Source organism: Protopterus annectens, chromosome 4.part0 (genome assembly GCF_019279795.1).
Source record: "Protopterus annectens isolate FY-2018-M chromosome 4.part0, PAN1.0, whole genome shotgun sequence".
Taxonomy (NCBI): Eukaryota; Metazoa; Chordata; order Ceratodontiformes; family Protopteridae; genus Protopterus; species Protopterus annectens.
In genome coordinates, this window is record NC_056733.1 from 1584773213 (window position 1) to 1584799112 (window position 25900).

The window sequence follows — 25900 nt, forward strand, 5'->3', positions numbered from 1 at the left end:
AGGTTCATAGGTTAGTATTAGGATAACTGCCCTTGTGGACCATTTTAAACCTAACCAATTACTTCATGTGATAATCAAACTTTGAACCTTATGTCTGTAAGATAAACACCTTAACCATTACACTAACTACCCATAGTGATTTTTTGTTTTGCTTTATTATTACTATGCGCTGATATACATAATTTCCTGACTTTCTCACTTATATTCTTTCACTATTACTCATAAGATTTCATGTCCAGTTGTGTTAAATGCCTTATGACGGTCTCCTATCATGATTTTCACTTTTTTTTGTTCCTAATATCATCCACAATGTCTCTTTCTTTAATAATTCTTGACAACCCTTCCCCTTCATATTATACATGCTGTTTTCCATAATATTTTCCATTTTAGTTTCAAATCTCTTTTGTATTACTTTCACAAAGGTTTTATAGTCATTATTATTCAGTACTATCAGTCTCCAGTTTTTTAACTGTCTTCTATTCCTTCTTCCATATGAATTTAAGTATTCTGCTACATTCTTTATACATAAAACCTTCATTTAACCATTCATTCAAAATCTTTAAAAATATATTTATTTGCCAATCCCTTAATTTTTATACATTGCATACCCTATTCTATCTGGGCTACAGCCAAATCTATGTTTACTTGTCCTAATACTTTATTTAGCTTGCCCTAATACTTTAAAGAAATATCCTTTTCCAACTCTTTATTATCTTTCTTTGTCAACTTTTTTACTTTCCATGTTTTTCTCACTGCCTTCTTTTTTCTTTCTTATACATATTGTACTGCACTATTAATATTCTTTTTCTGAGTTGTTTCAATTTCTCCTTTTACATTTTTATTTCTCCTATTACACTGCCATCTTCCTTTACTAATCTGCTTAAATAACTCGATACTTATATTTTTTCCTTGTAAAAAATGTTTCTGCTTATATAATAATTCTTGTATTTTTTTCTTTTTTCTTGATTTCTTTCATGTAATTCTTTTTCTTTGTCAAAGTGCTTTCTAACAATATGTTCTAAATCTTCCAGTGCATTATTATATGTTTTTTATATATTTTTTTCTCTACTAATATCACATCATATTGCCATTGTAAAAAAAAAAAAACATTTTTTTATTTGTTCACTTGCACTTTTATTATTTATATTTTCCCTTCGAAAAGTTTCAACTATATCATCATTATTAGGTTATTTGTATTATTTATATTTTGATAAAATATTTTAAAGCCCTAAAAATACCTTTAATATCTGTTCTTATTTCTTTTTTATTATTTATGTGTGTTATAATTTCTTTGATATGATTTAGTTCATTCATTTTCTTTGATCTAAGACCAAGTTTATGCAAGCTTAAAGGGTTTACTGAATACGTTTAAAGTTTTTCCAGGTTTACTGAAACTTTATGATTTAGAGTTTCAACATATTTGTATTTAAGTTTTTAAGTTCAGAATGGCTGATAATCATACCTCTTAACCTGGAAACATCAAAAATCTGGACAAAGGCCCATGAAAAATAGGTACAAATCTGTACGCGGATTAACATAAAATTTGCATATATAATTATGTAACCCCACCCACTCCAATGGAATTGTGGGACACCCGCTTTCTAAAGCAAACTGAAGAACAGACATTAAAAATATGGCCCTAGAGTGGTATCCCTCAGGGCTGGTCTAAGCTGCATTTAGTGTGCACGCCTCTGATGTAAAATAAGACATGAAAAGCTGACTTAAACTTTATAAATAATAGGAAATTTAGGAGTGGTATGTAATGAGGGTTAGCGTTTCTATGGAACTAAAATGATTATGGGAAATAATATGAGAGATGGCAGCTCTAATCCTTCTAAATGCATGGTGATGCACTTACTTGGAGTTTTGGAGTAAAGAGGCTGGAAAAGGACTAGAACTTGGGGCTGATTATTATATAAAGCTTGGTTTGTCAAACCCACAAGAGATGATAGCATAAAGGCAAGGCTGATGGGAATTACATCTAGGATTGCTGGGATAAGAAGTGTTATCCTCCTCGGTAATGCATTATTGCTCCTTGTAAGATCACAGCTGGGGTATGGTATGCTATGCAGTTTTGGGTAAGCCTAAAGTGGAGAAAGTGACTCCAGCCTATAGAAATGCAGACTACAAAGAAACCCAATTAAAAGTTAACCAAGATGGAAGGTGTTGATAGAATGTGTTATGTGACTGGAGGCTTAGGGATCCTAAACTGTTTTCTAGAAAAATGAAGAGGTTTATCCGAAGAGAGAAGAGTTCTTGTTATATTACCCCAATAAATATATTCAACACACACACACACACACACACATATATATATATATATATATATATATATATATATATATATATATATATACACACACACACACACACACACACACACACGCACCAGTAGGCGCAACTGCAAAAGCTCCTAACTTAGGCATGGAAATTGCTATATCAGTGATTTAATTGTTAAATTCCTAAAAGCTAACAATTTAAAGTAGAGTCAATATTAATGGTGGAAGAATGATTGTGCAGAGAAAAAAAAGCACATTCAGGCTTCATGAATTTGCCTTTACTCCTTAAACAGGGGTTGTGCTAAAAGTTTCCGTATCTGCTCCAATTTCAGTGCGTACCCTAGAAAAACACAGACAACAAAAACCTCTGAACAAGCAATAAATAAACTCCAGTATGTCTATATTTTACTAGTGGAGAGCAGTATGCTTTACATTTGTCTTGAATAGTTATCCTTTCATAACGAACAATAACTTTGAAAGGCATATAACTCATTCATTTATTGTAAAGGTATTTTTCAGGTGAAAAAATATATTTTGCAGTCTGTTACACTTGCAATGCATTGTTGGTATATCTGTATATGCAAATAAATAATCTGCCTTTTTGCGTGCAGTTCCTCGTTAGTATAAGCACAGGATATTAAGGTCCATACTGTAATTTCCTTACAATTTGAACAATGTTGCCTCCTCTTCCCCCAAAACACATGCACCCAGCTTGAAAAATCAGAACATCAGCAATAACATACAGGAAGAAAAAAACACAAGTCACAATCAATGCAGCAAACCAAACAAATGGGAAGGACTGATGTGTTCAAAGAAAGCACCATAGTAATCATCCTATCACAAATTACAATGCTGTTGGCCATAGACCCCAAGTGGCCATTGTGTTATATAAATTCAAATGTAATGTCTTAGTTAAGCACATACCTCTCAACATCTTGACACATTTTAGGAGAGAGACAAAAATAATTGGGGGAGGCAAATAAAAGGTCCAAAATCAGGAACGTGTCTAAATAGTGATCCTGTAAACTTACAAAGTTGCTAAAATAGCAAGTGTTATGTTAGCGTGCATTTACTGAAGGCTAAATGAAGTCAAACTCACAACTCTGTCATTACATACTGACTTCAATCCTCAGCAATTTGCCAGAAAACCACAACTTTTATGAGGAATGGACTAAAATATGATAAGGCACAAATCTGAACAATTAAGATGTATGGCGTTGGCTAGACACTGCTACATATCTCAGAACTAGAGAAAGCTAAACATTCACGAATCACCACCAGTAATACAGATAACATGTTTGCAAAATAGTACTGAGCACTACTGACATTTCTGATCATGACACAACACATGAATGATTCATATTAAATAAGTTCCTACTTTTTATTATGAGTCTATGACTCAAAATACTGTATTTTCTTTATGTCTTTAATTTATTTTACCTGCTGGAGGTGGAGGAGGAGCCGGGGAAAGAAGTAACCGAAATATATTTCTTCATAAATAATAATTAATGACTGTTGAACAGCTATTCACCACTTCACAGCTCTTGGTCAAATGAGAATGCTTTGCTGCTTGGGGACAGGGTTGCTTCCTGCCTAAGTTCTACATATCTAACCAAATAAATATTAACTGGAGGAGCCTGGATTACTTTAATTTAAAACAAAAAAAAAAACAAAAAACTGTCACTGACAGATTGAGACTTCACATTTGGATGATGTGAGGATTCCAAGAGCTGCCTGAGCGACAGCAGCCGACATACAAAATGTAACTCAAGTGTGTATGAAGTGGACACATTCACACACACACACACACACACACACACACACACACACACACACACACACACACACACACACACACACACACACACTCACTCACTCACTCACACACACACACACACACACACACACACACACACACACACACACACATGTGCAAGTCTATAAATGTAAAGAAACCCACTCTGACTCGAATTCCGACCGGCTGGCAGGCTGGTCATGAAGCTGACGTCATTCTGCACGCCTCTGCACGCAATGATGTCAGCAAAAAAAGAAAGTTGAAAAACATTCAAAAAAAAGCTGGAAATTCAGGAATTAAGGGGCCACTCGGAAACTTGTGGCACCCCATTATTTGAATGTCAAAACAGGTAAATACCGAGGAATTTGGTATGGTTGAGAAGTATGCTGATAATGTCATTTGTGTCTAGATTTAACTTTATTGTGTCTACTTTGACCTGTAGTATATTTAAGTCTTTGTCCCATTTTCTTGTTTTACTAACATACCAGCTTGTAACTCTTCCATGTAAGTAAACCGTTAATGAATCCCACAGGACAGTGTTGGATACTTCACCATTCATGTTTTTTTTTTTTTTCTAGGAATTTTTTTTATCTCTTTAACATACCAATACTTGAATCCTTTTATTTTAATAATGTATGCTGGTAATCTCCTGTGATGTATTAAATTGCCATTTTTAAAAAGCAATATTAAAGATTATAGCATTATGGTCCAATAATAGACATTAAACTATTGAAACTTCTCTGATATGTGATAACAGATTGTTTGAGACAAACATTTTATCAATATTTGTTTGTGCTCCATATCTATATGAATAATAGGTAAATTGAAGTGAGCTTGTTTTCCTTAGCCCATATATATCCTTTAAATTTATTAGATTTACAAAATTTGTTAAGTGTTTGGCTGAAGATGTGATTTGCCGATTTCTGTCTGAAGTGGAATCTTTGTCTGATAAAATACAATTGAAATCACCAGCCATTACGACTTCACTTTTCATGTAATAGGCTGAAGTGTCTAAGCAATTTTTTTTGCATCTTTATCTCCAGCCCCTGGAATCCAATAAGAGTTCACCAATGTATATAGTTTTCTGCTGCACTCAATTGTAACAATGCTTAACATGCCAGTTTTGTCAACATAGGTATCTTTTACTTTAGGCATTATTGGTGAGTTCCATACAATGAGAGTGCTTCTTCTTTTACCTCAAAAGCCAGAACCTGCTAAAATAAAATAATTCTTTAATGAAAGTTTATTTACATATTTATTAAGTAAATGTGTTTCCTGTAAAAATACTATTTGAGCTTTATGCAATTGCAACTATTTGAACATACTCCCTCTCTTTACTGGATTATTCAATCCATTAATATTAAAATATATGTATTTAAAATCAGATATTTATATAAGAGAAAAAAAAAACCCACAGGTATGACGAAATCACATTTATGTACAGAACTTATTACATACTTTATATATAACAATATGAAATCTTCAGCTATGGGCAAAACGTTTGAAACAAATAAAAAATTACCTAATGATATAACCCTAAAACATTCTACTTTGGAATAACATATTCCACGTTTGTTGAAAAGATGAACAAACTACCTCTCAAACTCTCCATTAGACTAACAACACTTAGCTCATGCTTCTGATTCATATTAATGTGTCTCATACTTTTGGTATGCATCATTTTAAAAAAGCCCACCAGTGAGTTATTATAAATAAGAAAAATTAAACAGGTGTTCAGAATCTTTATTATAAGTTGACCAAACTGAATATCTCTACAACTATCTTTCCCTGTACCTCCCATTATTTCCCTGGCCTGCTATAGGGAGGTAGTCAGATGTTATTTTCATATTTTTTAATTTAAAGGGAAGATTATATATTTTTCTATTTTATTTTCTATGTGTAACTTGTTCATAGGATCATAACTAAGTACCAGGTTAACTGTCCTTGTGGGCCATTACAAAGTCAGTCAATTACCTCATGTGAGAATCAAATACTGCAACTTGTGCCTATAAGGTGAACACTTTAACCACTATGCCACCCTCCCACCCTTGTAGGCATATTTTTATTCTTCAACTATATACATATTTATTTATTCTGATCTCTTTCTATTTCCGTTTGTATACTATGTCTTTTACTATTACTATATTCCTCAGTTTTATATTTTAGCTATAATCCTAGTGTAGAATATCATATAATAGAACATTTATATTTACCCTTATATATTTCATACTCTTTAATCTAGTACTACTGTTAAAAATCAGTCCTACGTTTTCTTAAATGTTATATCTAATAGTATCTGAACAAACAGTTGAAAAATCTTCCATTTTAAGATTCAAACTTTCCATAATAAATTGTTCTGAGATATTAAGTTTTGTTATCATTAAAAAAGAGACAATAAAAGGGAAACACAATCCTATTTTTTTATCAGAAGTGTCTTTCTATAGGCTAGTATATAAATTATCCTTTTGGTATACTGCAAGTATTATTCAAACTATTTCATAAATGACAGTGGTTTAGAATGCAATTCACTGTCTTTTGCTTATTATCTAACTTGTATTCATTAACATCTTAGCATATGACTCAAAATACTATGATTTTTTACGATCAATAGTAGAGCAGTGCATGAACCATGCAGTACATAAGAAATGTCCACCATAAATTAGCGAATTCTATCTTTATTTAAAAAACTGGTAAGCCCTTTCACATAGGAGCTTCTTCAGACCATCAAATGAATGAGAGAGCCTCCATTAAGCCCACACTAAAATCTAGGAAACTTTCTGTTAGGTAGTTTTTAGCTGATTCTTTTAGAAATATACATTTTTATTATTATACTTTGTATTTATATGGTTTACATATATGTTTTAATGCTGATATACACACAATTTGGTTATACATTATGATACCACTTTAAGTTAATACGTTTGTATTTTTAAAACAAGCTGATTGGCTAAAGTACATTATTTAAATGAATTGCGACCATGATTTGTTTGATGGTCTAAAGAAGCTCCTATGTAAAAGTGCTAACCAGTTTTTTAAATAAAGATAGAATTCACTAATTTATGGTGGACATTTCTTATGTACTGCATGGTTCGTGCACTGCTCTACTATTGACTGTTATTATTATTTGTTTTTCATTGAGCAGCTTCACATTCGCTCTCCACAGTGTGTTACTGTGCTTGTAAAAAAACAACAAAAAGCATGTCAAAGTATGTTAACCACTAAAAACTACTGTATTTAAAGAAATAACATTTAATGATTCAGTTCAGTTAACACTATTTGTATGAGATGTTTAATATAAAGCAGACTGCCATTTTTTAAAGAGACATAGCATATAAGCTTCCATTAAAAGAATGGAATACCTCTCAACTGTACAGATTTTCTCAGAATGCCCAGATGTTTGTCTCATATGTTTTGTCCATTTTTCAAAAAATTGTGTTTTTTCTGTCAAATTGTTGGCAAGTCATTTAAGACTAGATGTCTGAAAAGGATAACAGGCATTTGAGTTTCAGATTTCATACACTTCAAAAAATTCATTTTTACACAAAATCTTTCTAAATTTGTAAGAACAATTTTTAAAAATTGTCCCTATTTTTGTGCTGTTGTCTCCCCATTATTTATGGCTTTGTCCAGATTTCTTGCTCTAAGAGGTTGAGAGGCATGAGAATGACAGTTAGGCATGATCCAGGTTTAACTTGTAAAAGTGTGAGTGTTACTCTAATTATTTGATAACATTCCAATAATAACTTTTATATATGTTGCTGTTGTTGTTTGTCTTTCAGCTTTTCCTGGCTAGGGGTCGCCACAGAGGAACACCGGTCCGCTAATGATTGGCAGTAGATTGTCACGAACGCCAAGGTGCCAGCTCAATGTTCAACCTTCAACGAAGGCACACCCATTTATGCATGTCTTTCGAACGTCCACCCAACTGTGGGGAGGACATGCAGACTCCACACAGAAGGCACTCCTGCACTACAGCCGAGAACTGAACCGGAGAACCTCTTGCTGTGAGGCAACAACGCTACCGCTGCACCACCACAGATAATAACTTTTATATATGTAAGAAACTATATTTTTATACTTTGTTTATAACATAGCATAACTTTCCTGGGTGCTATTGCATGTCAAGGATACCATCGGTAGCAAGCATTCAGAACTGCGGAACAACTGACAGTGGTTTAGAATGCAATTTACTGTCTTTTGCTTATTATCTAACTTGGATTCTTTGGCATCTTAGCATATGATTCAAAATATTATGATTATTTATTTTAGACAGGAAGAAGTAACCTGGACAGTTCTTACAATTCTCAGAACTCCCACAACATCACAAAAACAGTCATGACTCTAAGCTTTTCAAGCTGGTTTACATGATAAGGGTTTGAAAATGAACAGTCCATCAGTTACAATTCACATAAAAATGCTCATAAGTGAATTCAAGCCACATCCACACTACACATCAATCCCTTAAACCACTCCAAACCACTAAAAAATCCATTTCAAAGTATTTTAACCACTAAAAAGCTATTGTATTTAAAGAAATAACATTTATTGACTCAGTAAGCACTATTTCTATGAGATGTTGCACATAAAGCAGGCTGTCATTTTCTAAAGGAGACATAGCATATAAACTTGCATTAAAAGAATGACAGCTATTGTGATCCAGGCCTAACTTGTAAAAGCATGAATATTACTCTAATTATCTGATATCATTCCAATAATAAATTTTATATATGTAAAAAGCTATATTTTTTATACTTTGTTTATAACATATCATGTCTTTACTGGGTGTTATTGCATGTCAAATATACTACCAGCAGCACTTTACTGGACCATTTTAAGAACCCAGAATGTAATTTAACATGCCTCTTTAGTGTCATTTGTTGCATGTTGTTTTATATTTAATAGTACATTTCTCAACTATGCAAAGATATCAGAAAGTGTGGCACCTAATATGTTTCATCATAATAATGATTAACTTTTAATAAAATGAATAGTTTAAGCTTTTAAATGATGGACAAGCTCCCCTCACAAGGATACCTAGGACCATGATCACATGGTCTGCCACATCTGGGTGTGGACAGCTCAACCACTGACAGAGAAGTGGAAGTATTGCTACTAGGGAGCGTGATCATGCATGGCCATGATGGCTAACAGCAGATGATGTGGTTGACCTATGCCCACAAGGATGCTGTCTCCCTCCCAGCAGACCTTCCATCACAGACACTACCCAATCAAATGTATCATTCATCCAATCCATTGAATCAGCAACATAGTGGAGCCAGTCATGCATGTCAGCCTTTACCACATGTACAACCCTAAGCATTTCTCTGGATGACCTATGGGAATGTGCCTGTGCCTCCATGACAGCCCTAAATATACATTGAGTGGCACAGGGAGAGACAGGTCTATGTCCCATTGTCAAATGCTCTAAATGTTGAACGCCTCTTTGTCAAACCCTATTTGTCGAAACTTCATCTGTCAGATGATCGTTTAAGCAAAACTGTTTCCCACTGTAAGTAACAAGTTGGCCAACTTACCGACCGCAACAAAAACAGCATTTTTAAAACCCACCCCGGTGGGTGGCTGTGCCCCCCAACCCCCCAACTAAATATACCAACTCTAGGATTGCACTATACTGGGGAAAAGGGCAAACTCCCGATAATGACCTATGGTTACTTACCATGGGAAAAAGTTCACTGAAACGATCACTCAACAGATGAAGACTTTGATAAATAGGGCTTGATGAAGAGGCGTTGAACATTTAGAGCATTCATTTATGTGATACAGACCTGGAGAGACACCTGGCACATGTGTAGGATGGACAGCAGGGCTCATCCAAGCACCCTAACAACCCTTCTATGTGGCACCTCACCAAACTTTGTTTTTGGCCAGAGTCAACAGGCCCTGAAGCTGCAGTATCCACAGTTCCCTGATCAATTGTATCACCCTCCACCTGTCCAGTATCTGAGGGCTAACTGGAATGGGTAGGCATAGACCTACTGGCTGTGTCTGATGGAATTTCAGGGGATGGCTGTATGTCAACCTCAGTTTCAGATTCAACCTCTGAACCCCCGACTGCACCTTTGTTTGGCCACCAACATCAGCAGAGTCTGCTGAAACTCTGACAACAGGTGGTAGAACTCCCACACTTCAATGGTCAGGATCATCTGTGATAATAAACAACAAACACAGGAAAAAATTAATACCTGCACTACTATACTCCAATATATGCTAACAAACTAACAGTGATGCCATTATTACAGACAGTAAAGCAATACACACAACAGCCCTGACATCAGCATCACACACTAAAATATTTTTTTGAACTGCTCATCCATACTGACATAAAAATGTTTTGCTTACCAAGTACAGATGATGGCATGCTCCCTATGCCTGATAGTCCTGGAAGAAGTTAAGCAAAAGGTAAGGACAACATAATTACAATTAGTGCCATTTTTAGGCGGTGTTCCAAAGACCAAATTACCACCATAACAGCTACAAACAAATTCAATCTGAGGGTCATGCTGCTCAACGCTAGAAGTCTAAATCTCAAAATGCACTCTCAAAACACTCCTTAAAATGGAGAACATTGACATTTGTGCTATAATAGAGACTTGGTTCAAGGCAGCAGAAAGCACTCCTGCACTACCAGGCTATAACTCATTCCACACCTTTCGGCCCCAGAACTTGGACCGAAGCTCCAAAGATGGTGGTGTTTCCATATTCATAAAGGATGCGCACACCTCCAGACTGGTAGTCCAACATAACGCATCAGAGATACTTCAGGTGCAGCTAACATTGGGTAAGACAGCGATTCAGGTCATAGCCTGTTATAGGTCCCCAACCATGTCCCGAGACTCACACTCCACATTTCTAAGCACCCTGGAGAATATTGGGGTCCAACCTAACATTCTCATACTGGGCGACTTAAACTAACCTGCTATTAACTGGGAAAACTACTCATGTATCAATAAACCTGCCCAGCGTTTCCTGGAATTCATTAATTCCAATGCCCTGGACCAGCTCATTCTTACCCCCACTAGAGGTAGTAACATCCTTGACCTGGTCCTTACTACCATAGGTGACCATTGCTCTACACAAGTAGTCAACTCCTTCCTGGTTACATCTGACCACAAACTAATCACCTTGGAAATCCACATCCCCCCCCCCCCACAAAGGTAACCACCATGAAAAACTTCTCCAAAGCTAACTTTGGGTTCCTAAAAACAGAGGTGGCTAACTTCACAACACCCATGCAAATGGAAATAGTTGCATGACCTCTGAATCATACACCAATGCACTGTACAAACACATACACAATTGCATGGATCTCGCCATACCCAGTAGAACCAAGACTCTCTCCTCCAAAAAAGGAAGCCAGTCTGGTTGTCTCCTGCCATAAACAAACTCTACAATAGAAGGAAGAAACTGATGTGGAATAAGGAAAAGTCCCAAGACTGGAAAAACTCTCTCATCAGCCTCAACAAAAAGTTGAGGTCCCAAGACTGTAAAACTCTCTTATCAGCCTCAACAAAAAGTTGAGATTCCTCATCAAATCCTCTAAAGCTAGCTATGAAAACAGAATTGCAGCAGATAGTAAAGACAACCACAAGGCCTTCTATAGTTATGTAAAGAATCTCCACTGCAATACCCAGATTTGCTCTGAGCTACTGCACAATGGTACCGCCTATACCGAGCCAACAGATATTGCCAGTATACTGGCCGACAGATTCAGTGCCAACTTTACCCCTCCCCCCAAAGGATCAATCACAATACCAGTAGATTGTCAGGCACCCAGTATTACTGCTGCACGGGTTAAAACAGCTCTGTCCAAGGCCATGAATACAGCTTCTATGGGACCTGACAATATCCCTGGCTGCGTTCTACATGAACTACAGACTAAACTGGCACCTCAACTGTGTGCCCTGCTCAATCACAGCCTCACCTCAGACTTTGTCCCTACTGAATGGCGCATTGATGTAGTCATCCCTCTCCACAAGGGAGGAGCAACTACAGACCCTGGGAACTATTGCCCCATTAGCCTGACAAGTCTGATATGCAAAGCTATGGAATGCATCATCATGGACCTAATAAACAAGGATATAGGGAATCTCCAAACTCTGGATCCCACACAGTTTGGTTTTGTGAAGGGTAGATCATGCCTGCTCAACTTGGTCAACTTCTTTGAGTCAGTCTCCAGAGGCGTGGATGAAGGCAAGGTGGTTCATACAGCCTACCTTGATCAGGCCAAGGCCTTTGATGCCATTCCCCACTCAGTAATCATAGAAAAACTCACTAAGCTAGGCATCAACCCCTATATCACTAGGGGGGTTGCAAACAGGCTCATAGATAGAACCCACAGTGTGAAAGTAGCTGGCTCCAGATTGCTGACCAGTCACGAGTGGAGTCCCACAGGGATTGGACCTGGGTCCTCTCCTGTTTGGTATCTACTTCTCAGAAGTCCAGGCCAACACGAAAGGACACTGGCTGACAAAGTTTGCAGATGATTGCAAATTGGGAGCCATTATTAACTCCCCAGGTGATGCTGACATCCTACAGAAAGGCCTCACTGAAACCAACGACTGGTGTCAGAACCATGGCTTTAAGCTCAGTGCCAAAAAATATGTCATCATCCCCTTTGGGAAAACCCAGTTCCTATGAATTACCACATCAATGGTAGTCCACTGAACACAGAAGGCATTATAAGAGATCTGGGAACACAAGTTGACAGCAACCTCTCTTTTGACCACCACATTGCCAGTGTGGTCAGAAAGCCCTTCTATGTGGCACATCTTATTACTAAGGGTTTTGCATCCAGGAAGAAAGAGGTCATTGTCTCCCTCTCCTCTTCCCTCATTAGGCCAACCATCGAGTACAATGCCCCATTTCGCATTTACCTCACTAGACACCTGCAACAATTGGACAGGCCACAAAAGTACCTCACAAAGAGGATCCTAGGCCTTAAACACTTGTCCTATATGGACAGACTCAAAAAACTCCAACTATTCTCTGTCTTATATCACCTACTTAGAGGCGATCTCTGTTTGACTTACAAAGCCATGTCTGACCCAGCTCTGCTCGAAATACTACATCTAAAGAAATCCCAATCCCTTCACACCACATGCTCCAGGCACCTCAACCTCATTACCACAATCAACAGAACGTGTTGAAGGGACAGGTTCATAACCAAGAAACTGCCCATGCTATTGAATAGACTTCCCATACATGTCAAACAGAGCACCTCACTGGCCCTCTTCAACAGAAATCTTTGAGTGGATGGAAAATAGAAAATTCACCCCGGGGATCACTCCAGTGGCTCTACTCTACAGAGGCACTGGGAACTAAGGTTGGGTGGCATGATGCCAGGGTAATCCTATGGACTAGGCTTGTAAAGGCTCCAAGGCCATTAGTCTAGTACACACCTATGAACCTACAAACAGTAACACATGGTGTAAAACTTTTTGCCCTTTATATTCTGTTAGCTATACTTTCAACAAGAACTTAGATGACAAGCCCAACCTAAGCCCCATGTGTAATCAATTATAATGTGTTGTTAACTGTAGCAATCTTTAATCCCCCCCAAACCAATTTCTTGTTAAACAGAACTAACCTATTGATGTAAATATTTTACTGTACAACAGCATTAAGCAATTGAGATACAAAAGCCTACCTGGAAGCTCCTCCTGAGACATACTTGCTGTCCCTCCAGCTGTAGCACCAATATCAGTGGCATGCTGGGCTGCACTTTCCTGGAAGTTGTCTGGATCCCTGAAAGTGGACAAGAACTCTTCATTTGCTGTTTTTGGTGGCTCTGTAGCTGGCCCTTCCAGTACCTATCTAATCACAGGCTACTCCAGCTGCTCTCCTCCTTGCAGATGAGATCATGTCAGTGGCCCTATGATATACTTGCTCATATGTGCTGCTGTGGCTGCCTAATGCATTAACATCTGCAACTCCCTGTTGCCAAATTTGCATTCTGCCTGACATATCTCCATGTCCCCTTTCAGGCAGAAAGGTACCATGTTGCCTAAAAGATTCCACAATAACCTGATTCTCAGGGTCACTGAAGGGTGTTTTTCTGGTATTGAGATGCCTGGGTGCCATAGTCCTAAGTGTCCTAAAAGACAACAGAAGGATAATACACATAAATATCACATAACTACAAAATAACTGTTCCCAGATAAATCAGAAAAGGTAGCACTTCAGTTTTACCCACTGGAGAAACATAAAACAGTCTAGAGACTTGAAATAATAATCACAGGCTGAATGCAAAAAAAAGGAAGAGTTACAATAGCAAAATATCCTTGTTTGTGCCATAAAGAAGTGCTGCTTTGCTTCTTCACCCCAAAAGAACATGTAAATGACACATTTTGCTAACAAACTATCACTGAAATGCTAAATGTGCTATAAAATGAAGTGTCCCTGAAACATGTCTACAGATGTAACACAGAACATTCAATTTTAAGGTGTTGCTAATCATATATACCTGTGAAATGCCCTGTCAAACATCCCCATGCCATCAATATACTTTTAACTGATGCATATAGATAAAATTGCATCATTTGCTAATATATATATATATATATATATATATATATATATATATATATATATACATATGTATATATAAAAACAGATTTTTCTTAATGAAATTTCAGCATATGCAGTATATAGCCAAAAAATGCAAGCATACCTTATCAAGTTCAGTAATTTTCTGTGCAAATATATCCCAAAGTAATAGCCTCTTTTCCTGTGTTCTCCACATAATAATAATGTCTCCTCCCTTCAGGGTCCCTAGCTACATGGTTTACTTTTTATGGTGTAAATCTAGGGCTGTCATAGCGGTGAAGATGTTAATCAGGTGTTAACTCATTAGAATTGCTGAATCCCAAATGTTTGGCTCTGTGTAGCAGATGTAAACATAGTGCAGGCACTCCATCAGTGTTTGTTTTTAATGGATTGCAACTGTGAATGATTACTGGTACAGAGAAAGAAAGCACAATTGCAGTACAGACTGCCCTACATCCAGTGGCTGTGTCTGGTTAGACTTACATAGTGTTAGAAGTAATTTTGTCAGGGTTGGAAATGTAAGTAAACAACACACAATTCACAGGTTCTGTTCATTAACATCCAACCTCCCCTTCATTTGTTGGTAACTGTTTATTATATTATTGCCATTTAATAATCCTCACACATTTTAAGGATAATGATATAGAGTGGCTTACAGACTGCATATCTGAGATTACTGGTCAGATAAGACAAGAATAAGCAGCAAACTCAGAGAGGTAAGACAGAGTTGCATATTTGCAAGCAATACTCATAACTGGTTGTGTGATCACTCAGTGCACTACATCCAAAATTAATACATGTACAAATAACTGTTGTATGGTTTCATAGGACTGCAGATGATGTTGCCATAGGTTGTATGCAGAATGATTTCAGTTCCCTGCTCCAAAGGTGTTTGTGTGTCAAAGAGGGATAAGGCACCCTTACAGTGTTCTGAAGGTTCATTGGAGTGAGAGTTCAAATCCAGACCTATGTACAAACATTTCATGTGTAATAGCATTTTGTAGTGTCATAGGTTGCTTTTTCTCAGTTTCCTTTTTTTTTCTTTTTTGGCCAGTGTTTGTGTGGTGCATGGCTTAAGGCAAACAAGGAAAACAGATAAAGTTAATGTCAAGTCTGGCTGTGCTTATCTAATTTGCATAAAACTTAGCAATGCACAAACCTAGCCTAGTGTCCCAGCTGGGAAGAAGACAGAACAGCTCCACAACACCTGCATACAGGGCATCTGTAAAAGTGCAAAGGTCAAAAACAATACATTGTTGCAATTTTTGCTTTCTATCACACAACTACACTTAGTGGCACTGCACAGTAGTTAGCAAGGTTAGACAGCACCTGCAGACAGGACTTAGACAGCCAATTACTGAAAACAGATACATTCAATTAATTCTGTCGGGCACTGCAGAAACACCCTAAGCAGCATTACATCTTGGTTAACACAGAAAACTTAAGAATGAGTAGGAAATTATGGAAATATCATGTAACTAGTCCTGTGGCAGTTGTAAGTGTAGGGCTGGAGTGCAGATGGTCCTGGGTTCTAGTACAGGGTATGCAACCTATTTTTACTGCTGTGACAGTGCAGTTTATAGCAATAAACTGAAAAATAGACCAGTGTTATTTTAACATTCTTGTGTCAACGGGTGTAAGTGTAGGACTGCCATACACATGGTCCTGGGATTTAATATGGAATATTCCATACATTTTATTGTTGTTTCACTTCCCATTATATTTACTCTCACAGTACTTTAGATAGTGGAGCTGATCTGAATTATATGTATGAGGGATAAGACACCCTTATTCTGTTTTCAGATGTATGACTAAGGTATATTGTCTACTATATTTCTAGAAGTATAATTCTGCTATCTTGACTTGCATGGCCTTCACAATTACATAATAAGCATACACAACTGGATCTATATACAAAAACCTTCTCAGGTCATACACATACATGTTTATCACCTCAACCTGTCACTTGTATTTATGAATGATTCCTGACTATGTCTGAGCAGCACTCCATCTGTGGCAAAAACAGAAAATCAATGCTGTGGAAGAAAATGGTTTGTCACTTATGCCTAGGTTTGAATCTCACACTGTACAAATCAATTTTATCAGTGTATAAAGGCAAAAACAAAGGTATCAGGTCATGGCATTTATGCCCCCAGTGCATGTCTGCAAACTTAACTCACCTAACAGTTACCTCCTAATTTCCAATATATATTTCCAAGCTACATCACCAGACATCCCTCAAACTAAATCTAAGTGTAAGATTAACCTTCCAGTTTCAAGTATTTATTTCCTCCCTGTTTGGCACTACTGCACTCCACTTAAAGGACAACGGGATATTAAAGCAGATTGCTCAACCTACTGTCTCTTTTAGTCCCTGTTCATTGATACAGCCTTGAAAAATCAACCATGCAGCTTTAAAAACTAATCCACTCAACTGTTTTCTCTGTTAGGCTTCCTATCTGTCTGTGCTATTTTACTTTCACTTTGAAAACCAAGTTGAAAAACCTCTAGCTGGCTCTGAAATGATGATGTCACATCTGCCAGAGCTCTTGCTCTAGCTATCAGGATGTTTCCTCCCCAAAGTGATGTAATCCCCGGCTGATTTGCATGCTGTATAGAAGAGCCAGTGGACCTTCCACATTGTGATGTCAGAGCTGTCTTGCCCAGCTCACTCTTAACCTAGCAAAAATGTCAAACTATAATCTTACTTTTCTGAAGAGCCCTACCGATATGTGACAAAGTACAGGCAGAAGCACAGTAACAGCTGCAAAAACTAAGAGCATAAATTTGTAATGACCATGCGTAGACATTAATTGCATATTTTTACATAAGAAGCAGATGTCTGTTACAATTAATCAACAACACTACATCAGATTACAAGAAGTATGCAATACCGTAATTTTCTTAAATTACCATTTTAAAAAAGCATGTGGGTGCTGTCATGCAAGTCTGTGAAATATTTTGTGTTTATAGTGCATCATTTGTTATCTATTTAACCAAACAGGAAGGAAAAATAAGTGGGAGTTTGATGCTTTGCAAAACAGTGATTATTCCTAGTGCTATGGAGCTTGGTTCTAAATTTGACAGGAGGAATGCAACAAAAATGTCTCCCACTGTAAGGAAGAAAAGGCTGACAAGAAAACAGTACATTAGTCTGGTCACCTGCTGTGAGCTGTCAATCACATGCAGATAATGGGTCAAATTACCCTTAGCTCTTTGACAGCTGGGGAAGGTAGGTGTGAAGGGGGAGGGGAGATACCTTGAAGAACTAGATTACAGCCTTCACAAAAGAAATCAAGTTAGCATTTCTAAGAAGAAAGAGCAATAAAATGCACTTTTCAGTTCTGTTCTATAGCATTTGCACTGCTTGTGTTTGAAGTAGTCATTGAAAAAGGATAAAATTTTAACCAAAACTAGGTGACTATAACACAGCAGTGAATGCCTGTAAAATCAGTGCACTGACATGAGCTTTAGGGAAAACATGGCAGATCTGATGAAATTTTTTGGAGAAAAGCAATGCATTCTGGGATACGTAGAGTCAGACTATACAGTCAGAATTATTTCAAGATGCCAGACCCCATGTAGGCAGAGTCAGAAATTGCATATGAAATATCTAAAAAGCTCTAAATAATCCCAGAGTGGTGTTAAAATGTAGGAAATACCAAACCATGATGAAATAAACATGTTTTTTGAGTCTGTGGGTGCAGTTGTCCTTTAACATCATGCAAATGCAGTTGGCATTGTTGCTTGGGTTTGCAATAACTGGAATTGGTGGGAAAACATTAGTTGCCATTGCTCTACTATGGATATTAGACATGTCTGGCATTAGAGGGGAAGCTGCCCAGTTTAGGGTACAGAGGTGGGGTGTCCAGGAGTTCAGGATATTTATTGGACTCCTGGTAAAGCACCACAGCCAAAGGCTTCTGCAGGAGGACTATTCTGGTTCCCAGTACAAGTCTGAGGCATGGAATAGTTTGGCTCAGGCTGTATCCAGTGCTACTGGAATCTCACATACTGGAGAGCAGTGTAGCCATCATTTTAATGACCTATATAGGCATAAAAGGGATACCCTCAATCATTGGTTGAATGAATTTGAGACCATGGACATCCCACAGTTGTGTAAGTATGATCATAAGAGAGTACTTATAATAGTTAGAAAGTTAAATATAGGCAAGACTGGTATGCATAATGCTCTTCTGTTCTTCTCTGTTCTTCCCCAGCTAATAGTGAATGTGAGTTCAATAGACAGCCTCATGTTGCTTGAATGGAGAGACTGAGGAGAAGTGTCATTGTAGCTTTAAAAGTTAAAGATAGATTTTTTCATTTTTTATACAGTTGTAGCAAATTGAGCATGCATTGAAATGTATATTTTTTGTATTTCTGCATTTTTACATATTTTTATCTTGTTTTAGTAGTTGTAGTGGAGCTTTTCTCCCCGGGCCTCCACTGAAAATGGACATGTATCCAGTTGGACTAGCCCGGTTAACAAATGTAAAATAAAAAAAATAAATAAATAAAAAAATATCCTAACTGTAAAAGCAAGTAAGCATGCATTACTCTGTAGCACAAATCAACTTTTATTAGACTATATATACATTAGACTATAGTCAGAGGTTGTGGTTTCAAATACCACAAATCGCAACTATACAGTGCTGCATTTCTTTAATAATATTTACATTAAATTAAATGCTAAATGCACAAATGCCCTTCTGTTAACTGTAATCTGTATTAGTGGAATACGCATATGTGCAATATATGCACATTTCAAGGATTACTGTCAGAAATCTGTAGTTATGGTGTGTATTTGTTAGGACATATACTTAAATGTCATACTTCAGATAAAATAGTTGTATAATTGTGTTAATGCACTGTATGTCACATATGATGGTAATTTTATCTTTTGTTTCTCTCACTCCAACCCTTATCTCTCTTTTCATATTTTCTGTTATGTGTTGTTAAAATGTCTCCATGTCATCCATCTTGTACCACATTACTAAATGCTCCACAGCATAGCAAGGTAGGCCAGCCCCAGTGGCTCAGCCTGTCCCTGCCCCACCGGCTCCAGCACCAATGTCCACCACATCTGGGACCCAACCAGACAGCACTGCTTCTGCTGCCCCTGCACTACCTGCACCCTCAGGTAGTACTACCCTGACAGCTGGTGCAGTGGTACCCTCTGGAGCAACTGCATAGGTGGGGATTTCATCACCCACTAGGAGATACCAGGGTTGGTACATAAGGGTCATGCACCACACCATTGGTGTATGCCTATACCAGATAGAGAGGCTGCTCTCCCTCATGGTCTGTAGGAGGTTATGAGGAGACGTCAAGCACTCCAGACACCAGAGGAGTAAAGGGACAGTGATGATAGTCCAGTGGGTGAGGACTTGATTCTCACTATCTCCAAGTTTGATGGGCATGTGCTGGGGTTTTCCCCCTCCCTCACCCCAGTCATGGTGTCTGCCATTTGTTCATGTTGCTCTCTATCCCTGTCTCTTGTCTTGTTTGTCTTTATTTGTTTCCTCACCTACCCAGCTTACCTGACCCAGACATACCTATGCCCCTTACTTAGAATTCTCCTCTTACTGAATTTAAAAAAAAAATGTGCACCTGCCCCACAATAAAATATCATCCCGTACATAACTCTCCATTTCACACGTGTCTTCTTGACACACTTGATTCAGTCCAATCATCTATACAGCATAATTACTTTATTTTCACCCCCCTCTCTCTGTAGGCTGCAGTCTAAATTCAGCTAATATTCTGCATATATTATCAGTTTTTACTGTTGAAAAAATGGTTCTTCTCTACTTCTGTCCTGCACATTCCTGAATTGCTTTCCCTTTGTTCTTCCCCTGTTTGCTCCCCATTTCACCACTTTCCTATCTACCGCATTTTAACACCTATAATCTGGTCAAAAAACAGAATCACACACAACACACATAAGTAACAGGAAAAAGCAATGGATCCCTTCACCTTTCGGTCTCTGTGCATGGAGTTTGGCATCTTGCACCAATGCCAAGCAATGTTGAGCAGCAATGGTTACCTCCATGCCAAGCTGCTTATATCCACTGCACTATGCCAACACACAGCAACACATACACTATAAAGAATTGATGTCATTGCATTATCACTGTTAATTTATAAGTATTAGAAACACCAGGATTCAAACCCAGTATTGTCTGGGCTCAAAAAGAAATGTATTAATGCATTTAGACCTGCTGCCACAGAGTTAGCTAAGCAGCAGGTGTGTTTCATACACTCAGTACTAACTCTCAGACTTTTACCACTGTGGCTAGCATTTGCACACTGCTTAGCTATGCACAAATAGGGAAAATAATGGAAATGTGTATCTTGCATGCAAACACTTTGCCAACCATTGCACAAACCTGCTGCTTGCTGCTGCGCTGTACAAAGCCAAATTTAGCATGTATTACTGTTGGTTACTGTCCATTTACTCTTTATGCCATGAAACTACATGTGGAAACTTAAACTGAACAATATGTCACATATTTACAGTGCAGCCATGTGTTGCCTCCCCCATGCATTGCAACCCTACTGTCTCCAGTACTTTTTCACAAATATATCAACTACACTACATAAATTAATATCAAATGTTGTATGATATGCAATGCATGTCAATCTGGTAACATGCAGAACTAGATCTATCTTCACAGCTGAGCATGCCTACACATCCATCAGCTGACCCTGGGAACTATTGACCCATAAGCCTAACCAGCCTTATCTGCAAGGTTATGGAAAGATTCATCATGACCCTTATCCACAGGGACATAGGTGAGCTTCAGCACTCTTGATCCGACCATATTGGTTTTGTCAAGGGAAGATCTTGCTTATTAAACCTTGTCTCCTTCTTTGATAATGTCCCCAAAGTCCTGGATGATGGAAAACAGGACATGCCACCTATCTTGATTTAGCCAAGCCCTTTGACACAATCCTCCATTCAGGTATCATAGAGGAACTCTCCCATCTCGGACTTAGCCCGTACATTACTAGATGGGTAGCTAACTAGCTCACTGACAGAATGCATACCTTTAAAGTTCGGGAGTTCACCTCCACCAGTAGACCAGTTACCAGTGTCCTCTATTGTTTGGAAACGATTTCTCTGAAGTCCAGGTGAAGGTAGATGGCCTGTGGCTTACCATGTTTGCAGAGGACTGTCAACTGGGTGCAGTCATATAGAGTCCCCCAACAATGTTAACATATTACAGAACTGCCTGACATAGACAAATGATTGGTGCCAAACTCATGGACTGAAACTTAATACAAGAAAATGCCTCATTGTCCCCTTTGGCACAAAAGTAGTCCTGCTAATTATGTTATACATAGCACCTCTCTACACTCAAACTCAGTAGCGTGAGCCTTGGGAACACAGTTTGATAGCAATCTAAACTTCAATCACTATGTGTCCATAATGGTAAGACGTACATTCTACATTGCCCACCTCATAACTAAGGGCATCATATCCAAGACCAGGGAGGTCATAGCTCCACTGAACTCAATCCTTATCAGACCACTAATTGAGTACATCAGCAGACACCTGCAGGAACTGGAGAGACAACAGAGGTTTCTGACCAAGAGAATCCAGGGTCTCCAAAACATGACATACATGGAACGACTGAAAGCCCTGTCACTGTATTCAGTATCATACAGGCTGCTGAGAGGCAACCTGGGCCTGGCCTACAGAGCAGTCTCAGACCCTGCCCTCATGTAAATCCTGGACATCCGCAAATCAAATGGGACAGGAATAACTTGTTCCAGGGATCTCAACCTAGCCTGTGACATAAACAGAATATGCTGGAGAGACAGATGTATCTCCCAGTGATTGCCGCTCCTATGTATCAGGCTCCCACTGCATGTGAAGCAGTGCTCCTCAATGACCCTATTTAAATGCAAATTTGACAACTGGATGGGTGATTATAAATTCTCCCCAAGGTGACATATATGTCCCTCATGGACAAGGCCACTAGGTACTGATCACAAAATTGCTCTGCTAACAATGACCATCTAACTATGCTTAATAAGGGTACTTGGGGTTTTGCATGGCTAGGTTTGTAAAGGCCCTAAGGCCATTAGTCTAGTAACCTCCTTGAAACCTATGAAGCTATAAAACTGTGCAGGCCTCCCATCATCTTCTATCCAACATCCAGTGCTGATGTTATGCACTATACGTTATTGTTCAGCCTTGTATAGACTTGCACCATGGCGCTTGCTGAGTTATGTAGTCTGTGTACTTAGATAGGTAGGAGTTCTGTTCTCACCATAGTCAACTTTGTGTATGCCTAGCCAGAAGAGCAGAAGTGTGTATCCTACAGTTATTGTTCCAATCCCTTGAATTGACAGTATTTTGATACTTGCACATGCATACATCCATTTCATGCAGGCCTCCCAACATCTTTTCTCCAACATGCATTAGTGATGTCATCCATTATAAGTTGGCCTGCAACCTTGAAAAAGTCAGACATTTGCAGTGGTGCTTGCATAAATGACTGAGCTCTGTAGTCTGTGTAGTTAGGTAGGGTTCTGTTTTCACTACAGTCAACTGAGGTGAGTGTGTGCATGTGTGCACTTGCTTGACATTAGAGAGAGCCTTTTATATCAACATTTGGGAAACTGTCATTGCCATATTCTCCTCACCAGACATTACTGATGTCATCATCTATAAAGTGCTATCTGAGACACTGCAAGTCAGACTTGAGCTGTGGCACTTGCCTTCAATACAGAGTTTTGTAGTATGTGTATTTAGGTAGTGGTTCTATTCTCACTGCAGTCAACTACTTGCTTGACATTACAGAGAGCCTTTTACACCAGCATGTGGGATACTGTTATTGCCATATTCTCCTCACCAGACACTGCTGTCATCAGCTATATCTGACTTGTGGATGTGCACTATTCCCACCAGGGCAAGGTCATAGACTTGCCTGGAGGCCACAAGCAGCATTCACTTCATCCTATAAATACAGATTACAGTGACATGGCTTTCAGTCTATCCACATACATCTTGATATGGTTTGTAGGCCCTGTATTTTCTTGGTGAGAAATCACTGTGTTCTCTTGAGCTGCTTCATGTGTCTGGTGAGGTAAATGAAAAAGAGTGCATTATACTGTATATTCGTGTTCTGATGAGGTTCGAGTACAGTGCTGTAATATAATCCTCAGATCTGAATACAATGGTGTGACTTATGATGTGGACAACATAGGCTTTCAATACCAGTGTGGACACTTGGTAGTTGAAGTTCCAATTGCTATGTATGTATGTTCCCAGTGCTTGCATCACTGGGTTTCACACATGGAAGTGTTTCAAACCCCTTTTCTCCACTGTAGTGTGGTCTCAGAGTTGGTACATATAGTAAGGGGGTGTGGGTTTAAAACACTTCTGTGTTTGAGATGGGGAAGGGTTGGACAAGTAGTTACTTACCCTGTTGAGGAAATTATAGTTTGATGAGTGAACTGTTGATGCTTATTGTTCAATGTTCAGCCATTCAATGGTTAGCCCATTCAGTAGGCGAACATAGACAAATGCTGTCAGTGAGCCAACTGGTTACCCATCTAGTGATGTAAGGTTTAATCACCAGCTGGGAGAGTTTCTCAATGATGCCCATATGAGAAATTGTGTTCAAACTCTCGGCCAGGTCAGGATAGGCAGTATGCACTGTCTTACCTTCATACAGGCCTATCACACAGACTCAATGGGCTGTGACAGCATCACAGATTGCCAACAGTGTGACTCAGCATGTACACCTTCCTGACATGGTTGAATACACACTTCAACACACCCTCCACACAGACTATGTTCCTGTAGAAGGGTGTACATCAACATGCATCCATCTGATTTGAGGGGACAACACCTGATGCATGCATATATAGACGTATCCTGACTTTCCTCATATGTGAGGTAGCCCAACATATCATCATGGACCTTCTGCAAATATACACTAGTAATATCCTGGTTGAGTGCAACAGAACTGTGTAAGTTGTTAATGCTACATCATGTCTGTTACATCTGTGAGATGGCCTCAAAAAGGTCATTGTGATCATGCATGATGACAAGACTGTCATCTTTTTGACTTTGACAAGCCCAATGCATTTGACACAAATCCACAGTGAGGTATTCACTCACTGCTGTCAGATGTGGCCATAAACACCTATATCACAAAGTGGGTAGACCACTGTATCACATATATGGCATCTAAATATGTTGAAATGTGTGAAGTGACCTATATCTCAGGTGCAGTGATCAGGTCCACACATCAGGACTGTCTGCTAGACTCTTTCCTGTCCATTAGTTACGTGACAGACATCACATATGACATACACGTCCTGTGTCCAAACAGCTCTCTGAAGGACTACAGATTGTGTGCATTCATTGACTCCAACTGTGATATTAGTACAGTACAGACAGTATCAACCCACACCAAAGATTGCTACCACAGACTTGACAACACCTGCAATGACACAAAAACATGGGGGGATTTGTTACATCAGGAAAACAAACACACAACCCAAGTATAATGTAGACATCACATCCTATAATCAGATGAATAGGTATGTGACCTGTGTCCTGGGGCAGATGGTAAATGGAACATCCACCAGCATATGGTCACAGTGCTGACTACTTCCTTGAATGTGATATAACTACTGAGTATGTTACACCCGATGCATGTGTGCTACCTGTTCCAGTGATGCATATAGTACATACATAGCTGTTTGACAACATTACTGGCATGGGTAACATCAGTGTGCATTGAGTTTTGTATGTGTGTGTGTGTGTGTGTGTGTGTGTGTGTGTGTGTGTGTGTGTGTGTGTGTGTGCATGTGTGTGTGTATGCCATGCACACCAGTCAAGTCAACTAGTCTGCATTGATCATAATGTCGCATATAGGTATAACAGTGTCCCTCCTAACACCTCCAACAGATGGTACAGTGCCCAGACAGTGTGCATGATTACCCTCATAGGATGCAGATGTGTCATAATAGTTGTACAAGCGTGTTTGTGCAGAATCATTTCAAATCACTCTAAATCACATATATTATGTCAGAGACATAGGATTACTGGTGGTATTCTGAAATTGTCCATGATTGTGCTTGCTTCTTTTAATGTTGTCCATGATCCTTTACCTGTGTCCCACTTGCTGGAGACCTCTGCTGAGATTACACTCGTATTCAGGTAAATCATTTTGCACAGCTTTACAGTATGCACCATACCCAATTGTCTATCACATCCCTGATAGATGTTCTCTGC